Here is a 24,222-nt window from a genome sequence, read left to right as displayed (position 1 = left end):
GAAGGATAACTTGAAGGGCCTACATTATTCCACCTTCTGGTATGTGGGCGACTTTTTAGTATTCACAGACGTGAAGGATTCAATCAATGAATGAGGGACATTATTGATGATTTCCCTGAGTGTAGATCGGAGCTGGAGGTTACTGTTGAAGAACCAGTTGACGATCGGTTACAGTTTTTAGATTTATTGATTCAGTTCGGTGAAAATCATGTTTGTTGGGAATACAACCCAAGATCGGTGAAGCCCATGGTAAGCTCCAATTCGGGGCATTCCAAATTAGTGAAGAATGGAATAATCAACACATGCTTGTTAAATGCGTTGAAGAAATCCTGCTACTACGGCATGGGCAAGAGTTTTGAAAGACAATTGACAAGAATTACATAGGCCGGTTATCGGAAGTCGGTTATTAATGAGGCCAGTTGTTGGGTACTGAAGAGCCTTAAAAGAACGCTCAGACAGAAATCCCTGCCAGGCATGGGTGAGGAGAAGAAGGTTACGGTGTTTACAGAATTTCACATGCCCTCAAATATGTAGGCAAGAGGTATGGTGTTGACGTCGCATTGACAGCTCCGCTCAAGATGAAGAGCATTTGCCCGGCTATTCAAAGGAAAACAGAATCGAAGAAGCAAGAATGTAGGGTGAAACATTGAGACCCATTTGTTGGATGCAAGACTGGTGTTGTGTAGAGGCTTCCACTCTCTTGTGGAGCTTGTTATATAGGACAAACAGGACGCTGTATTAACAAGAGACTACTGGGACACCGGAACTTGGAAAGTGGCAAGGACCAAACATTTCTGGTCTCACATTGCCATTTATGTGATACAATGAAGAAGGAGGTGAAGTGTACTCCTATGTTGGACCAGGTTAGAAGTTTGTATCGCCCCAAAGAAAAGATGACGAGAGAGATAGTTGAATCATATTTTATTTCAACGAACAATAAGTCTGCCAGCAAGACTTCTGTTGCTCTTTCAAGCAAAAAGATGTCTCTTTTGAGTGACTTTTTGTGCAACAGGTGAACAAGGGATTGTTTTACATGGTTGTTTCGTTTTCGTCATACTTTTTTTTTTCTGGGCCTTGGAGTAAGGGTTCAGGCATGGTTGTAAGTCAGCGCTTGTACTGCCGCTTCCTTTTATCTTGTCCTGTGTCTTCTTGTTCGCGCTATTTAAATTAATGATGGATGTTTACTAACTCGCCAAACTTGTACCTTAAGGCCCACAACGCGGAGTTTTCTTGTAGGACATCAGTTGCGAAGTTAATCCACTGAAGACTGGACGTTGTGTTTCTCGGACCTTCGCAGCAACTTTGCGGGCCGCTCCAGATTCCATGGTACCTCGCGAAGCATTTCCCAGATCCATGGACTTTATAAGGCCGCATGAACATCATACTGTTGAACCTCACCAGATGTTCTTAACGTCTGCGGCCGCTACAAATCATGTGGGACAGGAAGTTGCAACTCTGCTCAAGGCATCAACAGACCCAGAATCCGAGGGCATTGGCGCTCTCAACCTCTGGCCCACGCGTCGTGCCTTGGTAGTAAATTTCAAGGACCCAGAAGTTCTTGAGCGTTTGAGGGCAGCCATCACCCGCATTGAGGCCACCAACGCCTCAATTAAGGTCCTAGTTCCCTCGAGGAGGAAGCCGCACGTTCATCTCTCAGGTGTTGACCTGGAAGTCCTCCCGGATGATGTGGTGGCAGTCGTCAGCTGTAGAAACCCCGGAGTATGCCTTGACCCCAAAACTTGCAAGGTCAGACTTTATTTTACTCAGCGATCTAGCAGAGAGGGCAAATCATTGAGGTCGACCCTCCCGCCTTCTCCCAACTTCGCACCGCACGTAGGGTGACGATCGGTTGGACTTCAGTTGAGGTCCCATGAGGATATACATGTGCCTTTATGTACCTTTTGTGCACAGTATGGTCATGCCCTTGGAGCTTGTACACAAAGAACTTCCCCGGATAAGGTGCGTTGTACCTGATGCGCCGGTTCGCACTCCCTCGTGCAGTGTCCCATACAGATCAAGGACTCAAACGTAAAATGCGCCCCATGCGCAACGGCAGGCCGCCCTTGTGCCCATCCTGCTGGTGACGTCTCCTGCACGTTTTGCAGGATCGAGTGGCTCGATAATGGGCTAGAACCAAGTATGGCTTTTAGACACACGGCAACCCCTCGCCCCAACCTTAATGCTAAGTTCTTACAAATAAATTTGGATCACAAACGTTGTGCGACTGCCCCAATGGTTAAATGCATTCAAGATAATGACGTCACAGAAACTGCTGTCTGCGACCCATACATTACCCCTAAAAAGAATTTGTTGGAATTCCCCCTTCATTTCATAAACTTTATTGTTCTGAAAATCCCCGCTGCGTTGTATTGCTCCATAATCCTAATTTTGATGTATTTCCTAATTTCATTTCTCCTGAGCTCGTTGCCGTTTTGTGTTCGACATCGACTATCAATTTCTTTTCATAGCAGTATACATACCACCTCGCGCAGATATCGAAAGCTTTCTGCTATGCTGGCAACTTGTGTACAGACTTCACCTACTGTTAATATTATCATTTGTGGCGACTTTAACGCACGAAACATTCTCTAGGGTGGACGTGTTATGGACTTAAGGGGAACTGACGTTCAAGCATTCGCCGCATCCAAAAACTTGGTTATTAACAATCCAAATTCCTTGCTAACATATGAAATTGCGTACGCTTCAAGTTGGATTGACATCACTTTGGGCTCACCAAACTCACTTAACGAGGCTTATTTTTTGAAAGTTATGCCAGATTCATCCCTTTTTGAGCACAGATTTATTTCTTTTTCTTTCATTTCTCAACCTTCATCGCAGTTTAGGATGCTTACTAGAGCCAGTTCATGTCGCTTAATTTCCCAGTTAGCGCTTCTGAATTGGTTTCAGCATTTTTACAATCATCAGATCTATTCAACCTACCCTTGATAGCGCCCTTTCAAAATTTATTCAGATCTTTATCAAACTCTACAACGAAAACTTACGTTCTGTTAAATCTGTATTTTCTGAGGCGTCTATTTGGTGGTCGCTTAATTTGCACATGGAGCATTCACGTGTGCGGGCTCTTCGACGTCGTTTTCAGTGTATTTCCGATCCTTCAAAGGCAATTTACTACCGCTCAATTTAATATAAACCTCTTGCTGTCTATAGAGCTAACATCAGGCGCACACTTGACAATTATATAAAGGAACTTTGCTCCAATGCCACAAGAAAATTCCTTTTTGAGAAGCCATACAAGTATGCTTTTAGAAAGCTCAGGACTCCATCAATAATTGCTATGCTGAGATACCTATACAGAGACGTTTCAAGACACCATAAGGCTTCCGATGAATACGAATGCGGCCATGGACGATTGTGCTTTAGATCTACTTTTCCATACTAACGTTAGATATATTATTAGGCAGCCTTATGATAACTCAATCCAGGATCCACCTTTCACTCTTAAAGAAATTGAGGCTGTTAACACTTCGATGGATTTAACGTCATCTGCTGGCCCTGTTCTTATCTCTGCTCGTGTCGGCGTTTCCTTGTTTAATGCTCATCCGTTCTTCTTTTCGTCTAATTTCAATTCTCTATTTTTGGGTCACTTCCATAAACCATGGTAAATAGGCAGAATTATTTTTATTTCCAAACCCAGCAGACCACTGGACATTCCGTCTTCATATCGCCCGATTTGTATTAATTCTTCATTTGGTAAAGTACTCGAGCGCTTGCTTTATGGTCGACTGTACTACTTTATATAAAAAATAACTTGCTTCACAGGAATCAGTATGGTTTCACTCATGGCCGGAATTCTGTCCAGGCCCTTTATAAACTGCGTGAATTATTGCAGAATTACAAACAACAGAAGCACCCTGTGGTTTTAATTTCTCAGGACTTTAAAGGTGGATTTGATAGTGTTTGTCACCCTTTATTACTGCGTTTTCTAGGGCAGCATCGATATCTAGAAATATAAATTTCCTTTTAGCTTCCTTCTTAGAAGACTGGCATTTAACATATCAATCTCCTTCTTGTTCTATTTCGGCTCCTTCTTCTCTTGGTAGTCCACAAGTTTCTCCTCTTTCCCCATTACTTTGTAAAATTGTCCATTTTGACCTCCTAAATAGATCTCTCTCTACTCCAAATCACATTCATGAATATGCCGACGACACCATTATCCTTGTACCTGGTAAGACAAGTCGCGAGTTATCTACAAGGGCAACCAGCGTCCTAGCATTAGTTTAGCAATGGTGCACCAATAACAGTGTTCAGTTAAACGCACAAAAATGTTCTTATCTTTTATTTCATAATGTAGTACTGGCATTACATAAGCGTAAACCCACCATCCGTCTTGGATCTCATAGCCTTAAGTGCGAGCCAACTATCACATTATTAGGGGTTGTTTTTGATTCTTACCTTACCATTATTGCCCATGTAAATCACTTGTAAACTAAAACTTTGGCCTCTACCACTAAGCTTCTTAATTGGTTTAATTTAAGCTGTCGCGTTTCACCTTCTCATTTGAGTCAAATTTATCACCAAGTCATCCTCCCCTCGATTACATATGCTGCCCCAACATGGTGGTATCACTCTCCTATTTCTCAACAAAGAGATCGCGTTCTATCACTACAACGAATACCACTCCTCGCACTTACTGGCGCCTACGCAACCACATGAACAGCTGCACTTAGTGTTCTTGCAAATGTCGTTCCATTGCCTATTAATTTAGACCAGTTATGTGACGAGCTCAAGCTTTTTACACTCCGGCAACCTATAGTATATGGCATCGTTACATACAACCCATCTGAAACACAGCCATTGTTCGATCCCTGGACTGGTCATCCCTCAATGAAGTTTAAATTTCATTTTATTAAACTCACCTACCAGGAAACCATGTTTTTTTCTTCTCAACGCGCACTGCATATCTATACTGATGGGTCGTTCACACTTCACTACGCGGGCAGCTTTTGTAGGGCTTAACTCAACCCAAAACATATTATTTATTCATCGCCTTTCTTTGCAGCCACCTTCCAGTGCGTATGAAGAGGAACTTGTAGACTTTGATTCTGCTGTTGAATATGCACTTAACAACCCTTCTACTACGATTATTCATTTCTATACAGATTCTCTGTCTCTTCTTTCTGCCATCTATTCAGTAAATTCGTTTACCCCACAATTATTACCATTAAAAAGAACCTGTCGCGCTTATCGTCTCTCGCTCCATTCATTTTATTCCGTATCCGGGGTCACTGCGGAATTTATGGCAATGAGTTGGCCGACCAAGCAGCTGGTAGCGCAGGCCAGTACGGCCGTTTACACCCTTCTACCCTTTGAAGACTTCAAGTCCGTTCACGCTTACATCGTTCTTCCCTTGTTGTGTGGAGCACATATTGGCGCGAAAATAATGGCGGCACAGAATTATTTGGTGTCACCCATTGGTAATTATAAGGTATTATTAACGATGCGCTCTTAACGGTGCGCACATTCCCAGACGCCCTTATAGTGAGTGGAGGTAGCTGATCCGGTCGCAAAGGAGATGCTCTTGACCTGCGGGGCGAGCTCAGCCGGAATTTAACTACCTTGTAGTGACAGAAGGGGGTGGCCGTTTGGTGCCCAGCTTTCACCGGCTCAAGACAAAGTCAGGTTCGGAGTCAGAAGTAACAAACAAAACACACTTTATACATAGCAAGAGACGATACAGAGGAATTCACAAACTCTAAAATTCCACTAACGAGAGGTTCACAGAAAAACAAACGCTAGGCATGCAACTACAGAGGGATTCAACAACAAAGAGGCTTTACAACTCAAATCAAACGCGAGAGAGTCGCATAAACAAACACCAAATTGTTCACCGGGCACTGTTGCAGCCCGAAGCCTCGAGAGTCACGATGTGGCCGCCATGCAAGACGAGCGGCGCTCCATCGCAGGTCCGTGGGCTTTCCAGCAGCGGGTGATCCCCGCGAGTCCAGTTGTCGCACTTTCGAACACGCCGCAACCACTGACAGACTGACTGACTACACAAGCGGCGCGGCCTTTATAATTAGCACGCGCCGCGTCTGTCTGTTAAGGCGCACCAAGATAGCGCGCACACACACTTAGCTTCACTGGTTAGAGCGCTCCCTTTTCCTCCCGTCGAGCCGGACGTCGTCATTGGTTAGGTCCCATAGAATTTTCTGGAGACGTCTGGCATTTTCGGGAATGATGAATCATCGTCATCGCCGGGTGATGAGAAAGAGGGCGACGGCGACACATACAAAGCTACGCGCTCTCTCGCGCAGGGAAGGAGGTTATTCTAGAACCTTGTGGAAGTTTCACTGAGGCGACGCGCGGGCCTCGCGCCGCGCCGCCTTAGTAAAAATATGCGCCCATTTCGTTACATTTGAATACCTGATACCCTCAATATTCCACGAATTTGTCCACCCCGTAATGCGATTACAAATCTAATTACAGGGCATGGTAGATCTCCATTTTATTTAAAAAATGTACGTCTAGACTCCTCTTCACTTCCTGTGGCAAGATATATAATGACGTCCGTCACTACTTCCAAGACTGTTCCCTTACTGCTCCTTTTGTTTCTCGCTTAAAGTCTTTTTGCTCATCAGATATTACGTCTCAATACCCGACTCTGCTTCGGAATCCTGTCGCTTGTTCAATTTTAAATCAAATGCTTCAACACATAAGCACTATACCTGAATATTGTCACTGACATTCTTCTCCTATGTGAACTATTTGCTGCTATTTCGCGTTCTTTAGATTATATGCCGCAGGTTCTTAATTTTCGACATATGTTGTTTTCTTTTTCTCTTCATTTCTGTCATAATCGAATTAATATCTATATTTTTTTAAAAACATGCGTCCTAATTATGTACCTAATCATTAAGAGATGAATTCCTTTTCTTTTCTCTCTAATATTTCCCTTGAGTCCATTGTTTTTCTTCTCAGGTATCCTTTATTTCTCTTTTTTTGCTGCCTTATTACTTAGGTGCATTTTTGACCTGTTTCCTGTTGTGGCGTGCACGCTGCTGCAGCCAACAGTCCATCCTTGGCTTTCCCGAGCGGATTTCTGTTAGATCCTGTACATGAGTCTGGGGATGAGGGACTCCTCGGAGTATCCTGCCGACCCTCAATTACGCCCTGTACAGAGGAGAAAGAATGCTCTTCCTTTCAGCCTATCTGATTCGGACACGCCCACTTGCTTGCATACAGGCACCTATGGCTGTAGTGCTCAGGTCACCTATGCCTACTGGATCACGTTTCTATGCGTCCATTGGTATTTCGTCGTGGCGTGCCCTTCGATGCCGCCAACTCTCCATCTGCATTTACAAGCACCAGCGGACGACCTGCTGATCCTGTGCTTGAACCAGACGGTGGTGGGGGCGAGGGTCTCGTCGGAGGGTCCTGAAGACCCCCTACCACGCTCTGCACAGGGGAGGGCTCCGTGCTCCTGTGTTGAGCAGAAAGCTTTAGGCATGCCTTTCAGTTTTCCTGGATGTGCCCGTGATTGCAGTCACTCTTGCCTACAGAGCCAGGTCCGCATGGGCAGCGTGCTATAAAATGAGTGGAGTTATTTTTTTATTGCGAAAGCAATACTACGCCAAGTTTCGAGCCTTCAGTGTAGCGCGGTCCGGTAGTTACGCTTTACACCACGTGTATACTAACGTCATACCAGCGCGAGAGCGGGGCTACCAAGTCGGCTCTTCCGCGTAGCATGGCTCGTAGCCACGCCGGGCGTTTCGAGCTTCTCCCACTAGGTGTGCTGTAGTCTACCAAGTGGTTTTGTTGACAGTTGACAGCCGTGTGGTGCGCACGCGTGTTCCATCGCTCCTCCAATTGCACGTGGTTACAGGAAACGGACAGACTGGTGACAGCGGGAGCTTCCGAAGCGTCAAATCAAATAGTTCTTTCTTTTATTAACTTTATTTCGTTTTCAGCTAGTTCGGTTAGGTGCAGCCTAAAAAATAGATTTTAGCTCTTTGTCCTATCGGCCTGGTTTTTCGTGCCGGCAGTTAGGTTTTCTTGGCGTTCATTCTTTAACTATCTTGTTTAGATAAATACTTTTTTTTTCTAGGCTATTGGCATTCGCAGAATTGGTTTTTAACGCGTGTTTGCTATTTGTTTCTTGTGTCTTCTTCTGGCAATTTGTATATTCTGAGAATTCGTAATAGATATAGTTCAGTCAAAGAGCGCTTAAGATGTGCAAGCAAAAGAAGGTGAAGTGTACTCAGTGTGAGGCGCAGGTTAATCTCAAAGAAACGCGTTTTGACTCTGTAGGTGAAGCGGAAGGCAGCGACTTTTTGTGTCGGTGTTGCGTACTGAATGCGCGTCTAGATAGATTTGATCAAGAAAGGGGCTGTTTAGTGTCTCGTGGGGAGGATTTAGAAAATGAAGTACGTTTGCTAAGGGCGGAAAATCAGAAACTGCTTGGACAGTTTCCTGGAAAAAAAAAAGGGCCGACTTTATCCTTGGAAACAAAGAGGACGAACATTCCAATGCGGGCCACGGGGCTGGGGCCAGCACTGGCATGGAAGGCATAAGCAAAGTAGGTCAGACGGATCCGGACCGTCAGAGTTATTTAGAAGCAGCTAAGAAGCCTGAAAAAAAGGAAGAAGTAAGGAAGAATGAAAATCCCAGAGAAAAGGACACAGATAACCGAAAGCAGGAGCCAACAGTTGGGAGAGGGAGAGAGAAGGCCCAAGTGCTTATCGCCGGAGATTCTAACATGAACAGGTGCAAGCGAGATATCTTGGAACGTGTAAAGGGTGATAAGAGAGTTTTGGTTGAAGCCCTCCCAGGGAGAACAATGAGGGCAGTGCTGAAAGAGAGTAAAAATAGGCTGTTGAAGAATTCCGCAGAGCGCAGTATGGTAATAGTAGCCGCGGGGCTAAACGATGTCCTAAATGGTGGAAAGTTTAGATAATGGAGTTGTCGAGATCAGGGAGATAGCACAGCAGACGCAGATAGTTGTATGCACAGTACCAGAGGTGCTAAGATTGAACGGAAAGCTGGAAAAGGACTTGGTGACAGTTAATCAGGACATAAGAAAGTTAAGCCTGGAGAAGCGTTTCGAAGTGGTTGAGGTAAACAGGGAGGTACATAAAGCAGGTTTTGGTAGGGCTTTTCAGCGAGATGGCATTCATTTTAACTAAACGGTGGGAGCAGAGATCGGCTGGCGCCTGGCAGGCAGGGCTGTAACTTTTTTAGGGGGTACGCGAGGACTCCGTGCACAGAGGTAGTTAGAAGTGAAGCAGAAGAAAGTGTAATAATGTATGCTGAGCCCCCCAAAATGGCAAAGAGTTGGTCGAGAAAGAAAAGTACAAAAAAGAAACTTAGCACTACGATCAGCTACATAAACATGCAAGGAGGTAGAAAAAGAGCGAAATGGCTAGAGATAGATCAGCAGTTGAAGGATGACAAAATAGGGGTGTACGCTCTTTGAGAGACTCATCTCAGGGATCAAGAAGATCAGCCTTTTATAGAAGGCAACGTCTGGGAAGGGTGCAACAGAACGAGAACGGAAAAAAAGGGTGGAGGGGTAGGTATGTTGATATACCAGGGAACAAATTGGCAAAGAATTAAATAATCTTGTAAAGAACATATCTGGGTTTCAGGAACAATTGCCGGCATAAGGACATGGCTAGGGGTAGTTTATTTAGGAACAGGACATCAATGCAGGCAAGAAAACAAGGATCTTGTTGGATGTCTCAGTAACGATATAGGTCAGTTTAGAAACGGGGCCAATATTATTCTACTGGGGGACATGAACGGCCACATCGAAGATCTGGATGGGTACACGGATTGTAACGGGAAGCTAATGCTAGATTTCAGTGAGCGACACGATCTGGTTATAGTAAATAGAGAAGCAAAATGTGAAGGCCAAATCACGTAGGAATTCCGCAACAGGCAGACGACCACTGACTATTGTGTAATTTCGCAGGAAATTTATAGCAAGGTCACAAAAATGGAAATAGACGAAGAAGGGGAGTGTAGTCTGGGAAGTGATCATAAACGTATTATTCTGCAGATGGGGCCCTTGATGAAAAGAGAAATGTAACTTAGGCAAAACGTAAACTCAAAATTATACGACGATCAAATAGCGCAGGTAGCAGCAGACATAGAGGAAGCAATAGAGAAAATCCCCATGGAAAACTGGGATTATGAACAGGTAGAACTACTCATAAGGAGGAAAATTCAGGAGTTTAAAGTAGCAAACCGCTAGAATGGAAAGAGGAAGCCACGGAGCTGCTGGAATAAGGAAATCAGGGAAGCTATTGAACAACGACGGGCTGCTTCAAGGGAACACCGAGTGGCAAAGAAAGCACAAGTATCTCAGGAGGAAATCGACCAAAAATGGGAATCATATCGACAAAAGAAACTTGAGGTACAAGCCCTCGTCCAAAGTAAAATAAGACAGTCCACCGATCGCTGGATGGCTGACATACACGATGCCTCTAGAGGCAGAGCAAGAAAATTCTGGAACCATATAAGCTGGCTAGGGAAGAAGAATCAAAGAAAGCAGGATCGGATTCAAGATAGCGAGGGAAATTGTTTAAAGGGAGACAACGCATAAAGGGAGACAGTGAACTACATTCCATCAGTTATAGCCGAGTCATTTAAGAGCGACGATAGGGCAGTCTCCGCAAATCAGGAAGCAACACAAGGTAGCAGAATACAAAGAAGCTCAGAACTGATCAATCTAAACTGGATTAAGGCAGAAAAAAATATTCCTAAAAGCACATCTACAGGAAAAGATGGAATTCCGATCAAGCTGATTAATGACCTAGGTCCAAAAAGCAAGGAAACGTTGCTACAAGCTCTGGAAACAGTCATAACGAATAAGCAAATTCCGGACAGCTGGAGGCAGAGTAAAATGAATTTGATTTATAAAGGGAAAGGAGACAGGATGCACGTAAAATCCTACAGGCCGATTACGATAACATCTGTTATGTACAGGTTAGCCATGCAGGCGGTGAAATTGAAGGTGCAAGCATGCGTAGAAAGTAACAAGATACTCGGAGAACTTCAGAACGCCTTTAGAAATGGTAGACGCTTAGATGATAGCCTGTTCGTGCTTACCCAATGCATCGAAATATCTAGAGTGGAAAATAGACCTTTGTATTTGGCCTTCCTGGACATAAACGGGGCGTACGATAACGTAAGCAGCGAACTCCTGTGGAACATATTAAAAGAAGAAGGTATCGGTTATGAGATAATAGAGTTCATACAGGAAATATACCGGGATAACAAAGTAGAAATTACGTGGGAAGGGATAAGAAGTACGGAGGATGTCAAAGTATGCAAAGGATTAAGACAAGGCTGTCCTCTATCACCGGTGCTGTTCATGCTTTATATGATAAACCTGGAACGGAGGATACAAGACAGTAACCTAGGTTTTAACCTGTCATATAGATTAGGTGGAAAGTCGGTAGAGCAGCGCCTCCCCTGTTTGACGTATACAAACGATATTGTGCTGCTAGCTGAGAGTATGGAGGAATTGCAAATTCTAGTTAAGTATTGTGGAGACGAAGGGGACGCTCTAGGCTTCAGTCTCAGCGCAGGTAAGTCGGGTCTGATGATTTTCAACGGCTCAACTGATCAGGGTCTTAAAATACAAGGCCATGAAATACCTATAGTAGCTGAATATAAATATCAATGAGTATGGGTAAAGGAAGGATTGGCATACATTGGAAAGCATGAGGAATCACTTAAGGCGAAAGGGTGAAAGAATGCCGGGATAATGAAGCATAAGGCATTGTGGGGATACAATAGGTATGAGGGTTTGAGGGGGATTTGGAAAAGAATTATGGTGCCCGGACTTACTTTCGGAAATGCGGTTTTGTGCCTAAAATCAGAGGTACAGTCGACAGTAGAAATACATCAGAGATCCGTTGGACGATTAGCACTAGGTGCCCACGGCAAAACTACAAATGAGGCGGTACAGGGAGATATGGGCTGGGCATCTTTCGAAGTACGGGAAGCTGAGAGTAAAATATTATATGAGGAACGACTGAGGAAATGGGACAGTAACAGATGGGCAGCTAAAGTATGTAAATACCTGTACTTAAAAAGCTTGGACTCACAATGGAGAAAAAGAACTAGGAAAGTAACTAGTAAGTATGCTAGTCACAGGGACGGAGAAATAAAGAGCATTAGGCAACAGGTGAAAACCACAGAAGGTGAAAATTGGATAAATTCGATGGAAAAGAAACAGAGTGTGGAATTATACCGAAAGTGGAAAATGCAGATCAGGAAGGAAGATTTCTTTGATAATTCAAGAGGCAGTGCCCTACTTTTTTAAGCTAGGTCAGGGTGCCTTAGAACACGCAGCTACAAAAAGAAATTTAACAATGGAGATGACGCATGTGCTATATGTGGAAACTCCAGTGAAACAATTGACCATATTATACTCGAATGCAATGGTATCCATCCGGAAGTTGATGCATGCGCAATCACTGTTCCTGAAGCTCTGGGGTTTAGAGATACTAGTGGCCGGGTGAATAAACCGGCGGTGGAAACTAGCTAAAAACGACTGGAAGATTGGTGGCTTGAAAGCAGAGAAGTGACATAATGTTAGTAACGTAAAAGCAAAAGCCTAATAAATAGAATGATGGTTTAGTCAACCAATCTAAAACAATAATTAAGATATAGGGAGAAAAATGAGCATGACAGCTACTGCTACCACCCCGTGTCGAAGGGGACGCTCCTATATTCCACCCATCCATCCCTGGTGTGACGCCATAAGCGAGGAGAAGATGGGCTACCAAGTCGGCTCTTCAGCATAGCGTGGCTCGTAGGCACGCTGGGCGTTTCGTGCTTCTCCCAGTAGGTGCGCTGTGTTCTAACCACCGTGGTTCTAACAGGTGGTAGGGCGCCTCAATGGTTTAGTTAACCATTCTAAATCAATAATTAAGATATAGGGAGAAAAATGAGCATGATAGCTACTGCTACCACCCCGTTTCAAAGGGGACGCTCCTATATTCCATCCTTCCATCCATCCATCCATGGTAAAAATAGAGTAAAAATAGGCTGTTGAAAAATTCCGCGGAGCACAGTATGGTGATAGTAGCCTTGGGGCTAAACGATGTCCTAAATGGTGACGCTGCAGGAGTGGTGGAAAGTTTAACTAAGGGAGTTGACGATATCAGGGAGATAGCACAGCAAGCGCAAATAGTTGTATGCACAGTAACGGAGCTGCTAGGATTGAAAGAAAAGCTGGAAAAGGACGTGGTGACAGTTAATCAGGACATAAGAAAGTTAAGCCTGGAGAAGCGTTTCGAAGTGGTTGAGGTAAACAGGGAGTTGCATAAAAAAACGTTTTGGTACACTGTAAAAAATATTCGTCACTTTGACGGCCTCCCTCTACTCATTTTTGATGGAGCGCTGACGCCAACAGAATAAACTGCCGCCGAGGAGTCAAATAGCGGGAGAGAGTGAAGAGACCAGGAGTCCTAAAAAAGAAACACCGCGCAGATCGTTCGCCGCCGTTTGGGTTACGTCACACAACCCGTGATCCGCATTTGGCCTATCGCAATGTTTTGTTCGGCGTCGGGCGAGACCCAGCCTGCCGCTGCGTTGACTGCGTGCGAGGTCGACGTCTCCTGCACCGTTTTCGTCGGCTTCTCGTGTTCCTTCTTCCTTTGTGTGTGTTGCGCCATTTTGTATTGCACTTTGCAAAAGGACGGCGTGGTTCGGAGTCGGCCCCGCACACGAAGCTGCAGTCTCCGACCAAGTCCGCCTAATTACGGTAAGTGTACTGCGTGCTTTTTATTTGCTTTGTGGAGCTTGTGGTGTAGGATACAAGCGCGTGCGCCGAGCTTATGCGAAACATGCATCTGAAGGCAACCGGCGTGCGCTCGTATTGTTCTCCACATAACGACAGAAGGCTGTCCGCTAGCATTCGTTAAGGGAAAGTTGTAGGCGCGATATATTTGTTTAGAGAACGTGAATTTTTCACGGGTATTTGTGCAAAGTGTGTCCATGGTTTGGTTTGTGCGGCTTAACGTCACAAATTCAAAGGTTACGTATAAGAGGTGATTAGGAAGGAGTTGCTGTGGAGATGGGGTTGCTGAATATATGTGATAATGGCTTGGCTCACGGCCAGGGTGCTCACGGCGCATTTTGCAAGTAAATTTTAAAGCGCGCATGGACCCCACGTTGGGCGTGATACAGGTGCATAAGTTAAATGGTACGTTGTTCTCGGTGATTGAAGAGCAGCGGTCAGAGAGGGCTCTCGCGTGTTCAAAAACACGAAACCCAGCAGCGGGTTGAAATATTGTGGTGTTGACTGGAGTGATGTCACGAGGCTCTTATTTTCAACGTGGGCATTCGCCTATTAAAAGCACAGCACAACGCTGGCTGGGCTGTTTTTTTTTTTTATGTGCTGTTTTCTTTATATCAAAATGCACGGATCAATTTGGAGTGTTTTGCTACTTTTGGTGATTGCAGACATTGAAAGGATTAACATCCGATGCCTGGCGAGCTGCCGTCTGTTTGAAGATCGTTTTATCTCTATTTGACGCCTAGCCGCCAGGGCAGGATATGTGGCGTGCGCGGAAAATTTGGAAGATGGCGTCTTGCTGGCGCTCATAGTCGACTTGCTCAAGCGGCGGGGCCTAGCGCCCGCCTGAACACCTGCGTCCTTCGGCGCTGCTCTTGGGAGCTATCATATAACTCGTCGTTGCGGGCCACAGTGCGGCCATGGTGCCCCAGCTTGTCTTTCGTCTACCGCGTGACCACCTGCAGTCCGCAGAGAAAGGTGTTTGATAACAATACCTTCTGTCTCTTTTTGCTTTTTGCTGGGACGATGTTCGCTGAAAGCCTCAGCCAGCTCTTCTCTGTACTTAAGTAGGCGAACGTGCGCGCGGAAAAAACCGCGTGCCAAGCGTTACACGACTCCAGTCAACGTCACAGTAGAGCAGCCCGCTGCTGCGTTTTGCCCAGAGAGCCGTCTGCGTGGCAGTCCCGCCACCATGGTCGCATGCGCAGAGAAAGGTGTTTGATAACAAGATTTTGTCTTTCTTCGGCCGCAGGGGCATCTTCTCTTGAGCCAGAACAAAGTCAAATATAGTATGAGTTCGCAGTGCTATTACTTTGAAATAATTTTGTTTCTAGAATTAGAAGATATTGTAAGCATTTTTTTTTTATTTAGATGGGCAAAGTTGTAGCTGTAATCCTTATGGTCTGTCAGTAGTCATTTTCCAATCGAGTCTATTTTGTGTACATATATTATCATATTTTCTTGTTAATAGATAGCCTCATTTTGTAGAAGCAGTGCTCTTGCTAGAAAAACTTGTTCTATCTAAATCAAGAAAGGCGGGTTGCACCATGCTGAGAGTTTTTGCTCATCTTACAACTGGACAGTTTATATTAATATAGAAACAATAGTCCTGTATGTTATTATTCTTGAGATTCATTTCATATTTGTCTGTGTACTTATGCAAGTATGTTGCAAATCATAATTGTTTTGTGTACCCATGATGAAGTTTTATGTGAAGTAATGTGGTTTTCACATGCAGGCTCAGACATGGGGGACATCCATCGAGTTGTGCTGGCAGTAGATGAAGAAGAGTGCTTTAGCATTGCAAGCATGGAGAAAGCAATGGCACTACTACTTGGAGCGTTCTTCGTGTTCAATATCTCCTATCCACCTGGCGCCCTCTTACTATGGTGTTTTTGCAGAGGTAAATGAGTTTCAAATGATGGAAAAAAATCTTTTCATCAGGTGTTGTAATTTCTGTACTGGTTACATATTTAAGACATAAGTGTTACTATAAGGATAAAGCCCTTTAGTTGCTAGGAAATAAATAGAATGTCATCTCTAGTTTTTGAGCAATTTAATCATTGCTGAGGCTTTGTATATATTAGGTTCCATAGAACAACTTGCACAATTGATATTTTTTTATTTTGATGACTAAGAAAGGTGAATAAACACTCTACACTTGGATCAACCATGCCATCATGAAACTGTTTGATGGTAATTGCTGAAGGGACTTGTAGAGCAACTGCTGGTTCATTCTTTAGTTGTGCCTGACTATCATGCATAAAAAAATTACTTAGCAGGTATTTAGCATGGCAAGATGGCAGTCTTAAATAATTTACACGAGTAAATATCATGCATATTAGTAATGCATTTTACATCATGTGCTTAATACATTTCTGACTTGCATAAAAATTTCTGAAAATGTACTGTCGCACTTAATATGCACTACAACGCACAAGGTGCAGTAGGAGCTATGTTCTTGGCACACACTGACTATAGCCTTGCTGACAATTTATTCATTCAGTTGAAGAAATGGATAACAAAGTTCATTTATTATTTTTACAAGTTGCATGTTCTCCCTAAATGCTCACTAATCTATTGTTGCATGGATGCCAGAATTGATTCACTCGTGATGCGTTGCAACTCGTATTGAGCATGACAGTACATTCTATTTACTTTGTTGAATAGGAAGCAACCAATTTGTTAATGAGATCTAATAGCCTCCTTTACTGAACTCTAGGTGATGTCCATGTAACTACCTGAAGGTTTTGAGTTCGCGTCCTGTGTTTTGGGCTGATATTTAAGGCTTTCACGGTAATAATGTGAAAATTTTGTTTCATTGCTGTCGCTCATCGTCATATGTAGAGGCTGCTTCGATTTATTTAGCTGCATCTCGAAGTAAGTTAAGTCTTTTACCCTAACTGCAACCTACTACTATTGAAGATTGCTTTCTTTTCCTCTTGAAGCATGTATAGTAGGAAATGATTCTGTATAGTTGAGCATATTAAGAGTGTGAACATGTCTGCCATCAGGATGTCCCAAACATGTTTCTCTTCACCACTTCAGCATACTCACCCTCAAAGAAGATTATGCACTATAAACATTCAAGGCATTCTAGACAACTATATGCCGAAATATATGAGTCACATTATATATGACATAGAAATGAATTTTGAGTATGTCAAGAATGATTTTCCTTGCCCCCTCCTTTCTAATTACTCTTGCTTCGTTAGTGTTGCAAAAATGAAATAATTGTTAAACCTAGCTTGCCATTATTTTGCAGGTATATCATGGGCGCATCTTCCATATATTGTTATAAACTGAAGCAAATTCCCATAATTTTTGTTCACCTTTCCCACGATTTTTTAGTAGCCTGTATCTATGCGTAATCAAACATTAAACACTATGCTGCTCAACAAAAATATTGGTTTATTTATACCACGCATTACTTTTGATTAGGATAGCACATGTTACCTCAAATATCTCCATCACTGGCCTTGGTAGAACGAGAGAAAGAAGAGGGTTTAGACGGTATGATGGAGAACTGAACAAGGTGAAAGGGAGGGGGTACGCCTCAGTTCGCTGGTAGAGCGAACGTTTCCACAAGTGGACTTGTCTTCATCTAAGAACAAGGGTAAAGGGGGCAGAACTTAGTTCGCAGGTAGAGCCAACGTTTCGAAAAGTGGACTTGTCTTCGTCTAAGCCCAGACGAAGACAAGTCCACTTGTCGAAACGTTGGCTCTACCTGCGAACTGAGGCGTACCCCCTTTACCCTTGTTCAGTGCTCCATCATACCGTGTAAACCATCTTCTTCCTCTCGTTCTACCAAGCCCGGTGATGGAGATATTTGAGGTAACGTGCTATCCTAATCAAAAGTAATGCGTGGTATAAATAAATCAATATTTTTGTTGAGCATTATATTGTTTAATGTTCGATTACGCATAGATACAGGCTACTAAAAAGTCGTGGGAAAGGTGAAAAAAAAATTATGGGAATTTGCCTCAGTTTATAAGAATATATGGAAGATGTGCCCATGATGTAACTGCAAAATAATGTCAAGCTAGGTTTAACAATTATTTCATTTTTGCGACACTAACGAAGCAAAGTAATTAGAAAAGAGGAGGCAGGGAAAATTTTTCTTGACATACTCAAAATTCATTCCCATGTCATATTTCCATGTCATGCCAGACGAAGACAACTCTACTTATCGAAACATTGGCTCAACTTGCGAACTGAGGCGTGCCCTCTTTATCCTCGTTCAGTGCTACTTCATACCATCACTGGCCTTGCCATTTTTAGACAAATTATTGAGTATATGCTGGAACTACTCCATGCATATCTTTATTTCTTGTTTCTCCCACCCCTCTGCTTTTTAATGAACCATTGTTAGCAGCGTCGCTCACCAAATCAATCTAATTTATTTTACTATTCATATTTTACAGGTACTTTGGGAAAATAAACCTTTTCAAGGGCCGAGGAAAAGGGCCAGCCAGCGGTATTTCACCGAGGTCGTTGAGCCTGCTACGGGTGTTTTTACACTGGTGAGTTGACCTTTGAATTGATCACTGTCACTGTTATGTGGCTTGTGCTACTGTGATAGCTTATAGCAGTGTCTAGAGTTAATGCACATCTACACAATGCATTAGGATTTCCTTCACTCCTCTTAGTTCAAGGAACCTCATTCTTACATGAAAGGCTTTTTAAAGAAAGTGTTTTTCAATGTGACTTGATTGATGCACCATTAGACATGAAAGGCTAAGTTGCAAATTGTGTAGTGCATTAAGATAGAATTCATTTGTATTATAAATTCGTCTGAGAATAAGGCGAGGAAATATTCGGCGGCAGCTGGTAGTTGCTGTGGTAGTTGAAGTAAATGGCAAAAAACCCTTTACTGTGATTATTTCTTGCAGCTCCAAAAATTTGAATATCTGTAGTTGCTGAGATTTGAAGCAGGTAATGTGCAAAACGACTAACTATGTAGCAGTCAAAGGCGAAATTTCTGACCTGTGAGTTTTCCGACTCTCGATTATTTCGACATTTTCATGGAACCACAGCAGTAGTCATAGAACCAATGTTCTAAGTTTTTCAAACCTTTTATATTTGCCGCAGTGCTGCTGCAAAGAGCCGAACCACTATATAATATGCAGATTGGAAAGTCAATAATTCAGAATTCAAGGGGGCCGAAAATGTGATCAGAATGAAAATTTAATCCAGAAAGGAGCCTAATAAAAGGAAGTCTATTATCATCAGTGGGTTCATTCAGTACATATAGCTGCAAGCTCTTACTGTTCTGAGATATCGTCCACTGCCAAAGCTTGCACTGCTCAAAGTTCGCAGAGCTCACATGTGCTTGCTTTCTTCGCAAATACAACAATCTTGATTAATTCATCATTAAGAGATGAGGTAAATGCTTAGAATTTTTGAATAACCCTATGAAACTGACAAGAACTGCCAAGAACATACAGCATCACAGTACTTTTGCCTAATGAACGCTCTGAATATTATTCAAAACCATGCGCCACGGACCATTTTTTTCCATTTAATCTAGTGTTGTGTTTTTGCACACATTCTTGGGAATGTTCAAGAAACGATTCAGAATTGTGAGTGCCTTCGCACACATTTCTGCAGTACAACGCAGTAGCATATTGTTTGCCACAGCCCATAGGAGAGATAAATTGGATAGACAACATTTTCAGTGCAATAAATGGATTTTTCTTCAAGCCTCATTGTGCAGCTAACTGCCTTATTGAGTTTTGAAAACGTTTTCATGCACAGATGACTCAACTTATAAGGAGCCGAAAAATAGAACTCTGCCACTGTGTTGCTGGGCTCAAAAGAAAATAGCGCAGTGATCTAGCAGCAGAGCGGGTTTTTTGGCTCCTAACAAGTTGAGTCGTCTGTGCACAAAAACTTTTTCAGAGCTCAATAAGCCGTTTGGCTGCGGCACAAGGAAGCTTGGGGAAAATTTTGTTTATTGCTCCGAGAATGTTCCCTACCAAATTCCTCTCCCATGTGGCAAACAATATGTAGGAGAAATGGGCAGATGCCTGAATTATAAGCATCGGGACCATGGGCTGGATGTAGAAGAGCATGTGCGGAAAAAGTTTGTCGACTCACTGCCATGTGTGTGAATGCATTTACCATCTCAGAAAGCCTGTGGTTTTAAAAGTGCATAAAAACAGGTTAACACGTAAATTAATTGAAGCCCAGTGATTGTCCCTTTTCAAAGAAAATTATTCAAGCAGCCCTTTGGTCGCACTTTGTCAAGGGAACTTGTGTATCTGTCAGAAATACTTTGCTAGTGCATGCCTGATGGCCCACTGTAATATGAAGGTGTAAAAACCTTTCTTTACTAAAATAAACATTTGTTGGAAGTTCGCACTGTGTGTCTTGACCGTGTGTCCATGTCTTTTTCTGCTATGCTTCTTTCCTTTTATAACACGAACCAACAAGCCCAAGCATCTACCCTTGAGTGAACTCACAGTGGCAGGTTTATTTTGAGTCTAAACTTCGTCTAAGCCCATGTTTGCCCTAGGCTGGCAGAACCACTACAGCCATTATCATCGATTACTGCTTATCGTCTATGTAAACAATGTGCTGAGACAGTCAAGCATCAGAACGGAAACAAAACTGCGAATCTCTTGCTCCACCATGTTGGCAATTGGAAGTTTATGTAAAGTCATGTTTTTGTACAAAATTTGATTTTTCTAACCTTCCTGCAGCCCTAGTGAATCTGAAAAGTTTGTTGTCGGTCTTGTGGCGGTTGCAAATGTGCCTTGCGGGAGAGACAATTTGTTTCTCGGAGCTGGCCAGTTGAGTGAGATGGTACTGATGCATTCAACTAAGACTGTGCCTAAATTGCAGCATATGAAGTGCCCCATAAGTGAAAGTTTGACCTTGAGGAATTTTAAGCGTTTGTGTTCTTTAACTGAAAGAATCAGGCAAAGGAAGAAAATTCACCAATATAGTTGCCTTCACATGGGAAACATAAAAGTAATTGCATGAATATAATCTCAATGGCTTAGAGATGAAATGGTAATGAAGTGAGAAAATGAAGCCATTCCTTCCGACAGTGTAAAATGTTTACCTGAACTACGGTACTATAAAGAATTTGACTCTCATCTCAACTTTTGTGGTTCATCTCTGTTCAAATTGTTTATTTTCTAAGGCTTTGGGAAATAACAGCTGGGATAAGTGGACTTGGAAACTGGAATGTCGGGCTAGCTTGACAAAATCACAATCTCTCGCAGAATTAGGGAAGAGGCTGGACAAAAAGACTCAAAGTTCATAAATACGAATTGGACAGATTTCTGTTGTCTCATTTTATAGAAATTACTGGAATGCAATGATGGTAACAGAAGTTGCCCACGTGTTGAATGTTTGTATTTTTTATATCCGAAGTTAGTTTCAGCATATGTTGGATGCTTTTCTTATGGCCCCATATTGTTTTATTTAAATACCCTTAATATGATCATGTATCTAATATGAGTATACGTCATATTCTGTTTTCTAGATACACCATGCATGATTTTGGGAAGAATCTGCGAGCAGCAAGCTGCAAGTTCAAAGTGTATTTTTACATTACATTTTAGCGCATTTATAACAATAAAGGTTTTTGAAAGTGCTAATTTTTGTGTCTTCTTTAAAGATAATCTGCGAGTCAGTCTGCAGCTTGACAGCAGCAGCAGTGGAAGTCCTTGATTAAAAATAAAAAGGAACAGATCCAAATGACAAAGAGAAGCAGTTGAACTTTGCTCTTGAGGCTCGATTTCAGAGCGGCACAAAGTTTTAACTTAAATTTTGCTCAGCTTCTTACAACCGAGGCTATAGGAAATTCTAAATAAATGTGTTTTAGATTCAAATAGCTGAAATGATATTGATGGATTCTTATAGGTTTATATTGATGGCTTAAATATGCTTTATGTTAAACGATAAAAAATGTTGAACTGATGCTTTACTGTACAAAAAAGTGCTTAATGTCATTGGACCGTGAAGTGAAAACATGTCAAGTTGTCATATTGACGCTTTAAATGTATTTCAAACTGACACAGCAACCGTCAATATGACGGCACATTGTACAATGGCACATTGATGACTCCGTTGTATTCCTGGTTCACAAGCAGTACGTCAAAATGATTAACACCACCATCATGTGGGAATGACAGCCAGCCATCATACTGACGGCATAAGTGTATTATACCAAATAATGAAATGAACCGTCATTTGAGAATGACGATCAACTGTCATATTTACAACTTAAGTACATTATATCGAAATGAAGAAATGCACAGTCATTTAGAAATGATGGTCAATTGTCATATTGACGGTTTAAATGTATTCCAGTTTGACAAGTAAACATCAAAATGACTAAAAGCACCATAAGTTGAAATGACGGATAATGCTTGGAAATAGAGCTGCCAAGAATTTTCCGTCATTTTGACCAATTTTTTTTTACAGTGTAGGGCTTTTCAGCAAGATAGCATTCATTTTAACAGAAGGGTGGGAGCAGAGATCGGCTGGCGCCTGGCAGGCAGGGCTGCAGCTTTTTTAGGGGGTCCAATAGGACTCCCTGCACAGAGGTAGTTAGACATGACGCAGAAGAAAGTGTAATAACGGAGGCTGAGCCCCAAAATATGGCAAGGAGGAGGTCGAGAAATAAAAGTACAAAAATGAAGTTTAACACTATGATCAGCTAATTAAACATGCAAGGAGGTAGAAAAAGAGCGAAATGGCTAGAGATAGAACAGCAGTTGAAGGATGACAAAATAGGTGTGTACGCTCTTTGCGAGACTCATCTCAGGGATCTAGAAGATCCGCCGTTTATAGAAGGCTACGTCTGGGGAGGGTGCAACAGAACGAGAACAGAAAAAAAAGGGTGGAGGGTTAGGTATGTTTATACACCAGGGAACAAATTGGCAAAGAATTAACTCCTCTTGTAGAAAACATATCTGGGTATCAGGAACAATTACCGGCATAAGGACATGGCTAGGGGTAGTTTATTTAGAAACAGGACACCAATGCAGGCTAGAAAACAAGGGTCTTGTCGAATGTCTTGTGACGATATAAGCAAATTTGGAGACGGGGCCGATATTATTCTGCTGGGGGATATCAACGGCCACATCGACGATCTGGATGGATACACATATTGTAACGGGAAGCTAATGCTAGACTTCTGTGAGCGACACGATCTAGTTAAAGTAAATAGAGAAACAAAATGTGAAGGCTAAATCACGTGGGAATTCCGCAACAGGCACGCGACCATAGACTACTATCTAATGTCGCAGGGAATTTATAGCAAGGTCACAAAAATGGAAATAGACGAAGAAGGGCAGTGTAGTCTGGGAAGTGATCATAAACATATTATTCTGCAGATACGGGCCCTTGATGAAAAGAGAAATGTAACTTAGGCAAAACGTAAACTCAAAATTATACGACGATCAAATAGCGCAGATAGCAGCAGACATAGAGAAAGCAATAGATAAAAGCCCCATGGAAGACTGGGATTATGAACAGGTAGAACTACTCATAAGGAGGAAAATTAAGGAGGTGAAAATAGCAAACGGCTGGAATGGAAAGAGGAAGCCACGGAGCTGGTGGAATAAGGAAATCAGGGAAGCTCTTGAACAAACACGGGCTGCTTCAAGAGAACACCGAGTGGCAAAGAAAGCACAGTTATCTCAGGAGGAAATCGACCAAAAATGGGAATCATATCTACAAAAGAAACTTGAGGTGCAGGCCCTCGTCCAAAGTAAAAAAAGCAGTCCACCGATCGCTGGATGGCTGACACACACGATGCCTCTGGAGGCGGAGAAAGAAAATTCTGGAACCATATAAGCTGGCTAGAGCAGCAGAATCAAAGAAAGCAGGATCGGATTCAAGATAACTAGGGAAATTGTTTAAAGGGAGAATATGCAGTGAACTAGATCACATCAGTTATAGCCGAGTAATTTAAGAGCGACGATAGATCACCGCAAATCAGGAAGCAACATAAGCTAGCAGAATGCAAAGAGGCTTAGAATTGACCAATCTAAACTGAAAAAAGGCAGAAAAAATATTGCTAACAACACATCTACAGAATAGATGGAATTCCGATCAAAATGATTAATGAACTTAGTCCAAAAAGTAAGAAAACGTAGTTAAAAGCTCTTGAAACAGTCATAACGAATAAGCAAATTCCGGACAGCTGGCGGCAGAGTAAAATGATTTTGATTTTTAAATGGAAAGGAGAATGAATGCATATAAAATCCTACAGGCCAATTACCATAACATCCGTTATGTACCGGTTGGCCATGCAGGCGGTGAAATTAAACGTGCTGGCATGGGTAGAAAGTAACAAGATACTCGGAGAACTTCAGAACGGCTTTAGAAATGGTAGGCGCTTAGATGATAGCCTGTTCGTGCTTACCCAATGCATCGAAATATCTAGAGTGGAAAATAGACCTTTGTATTTGGCCTTCCTGGACATAAAC

This window comes from Amblyomma maculatum, chromosome 5 (assembly GCF_055883805.1).
Source record: "Amblyomma maculatum isolate TAMU_Amacu chromosome 5, ASM5588380v1, whole genome shotgun sequence".
NCBI classification, from domain to species: Eukaryota; Metazoa; Arthropoda; class Arachnida; order Ixodida; family Ixodidae; genus Amblyomma; species Amblyomma maculatum.
This window is presented reverse-complemented; position numbering follows the sequence as displayed.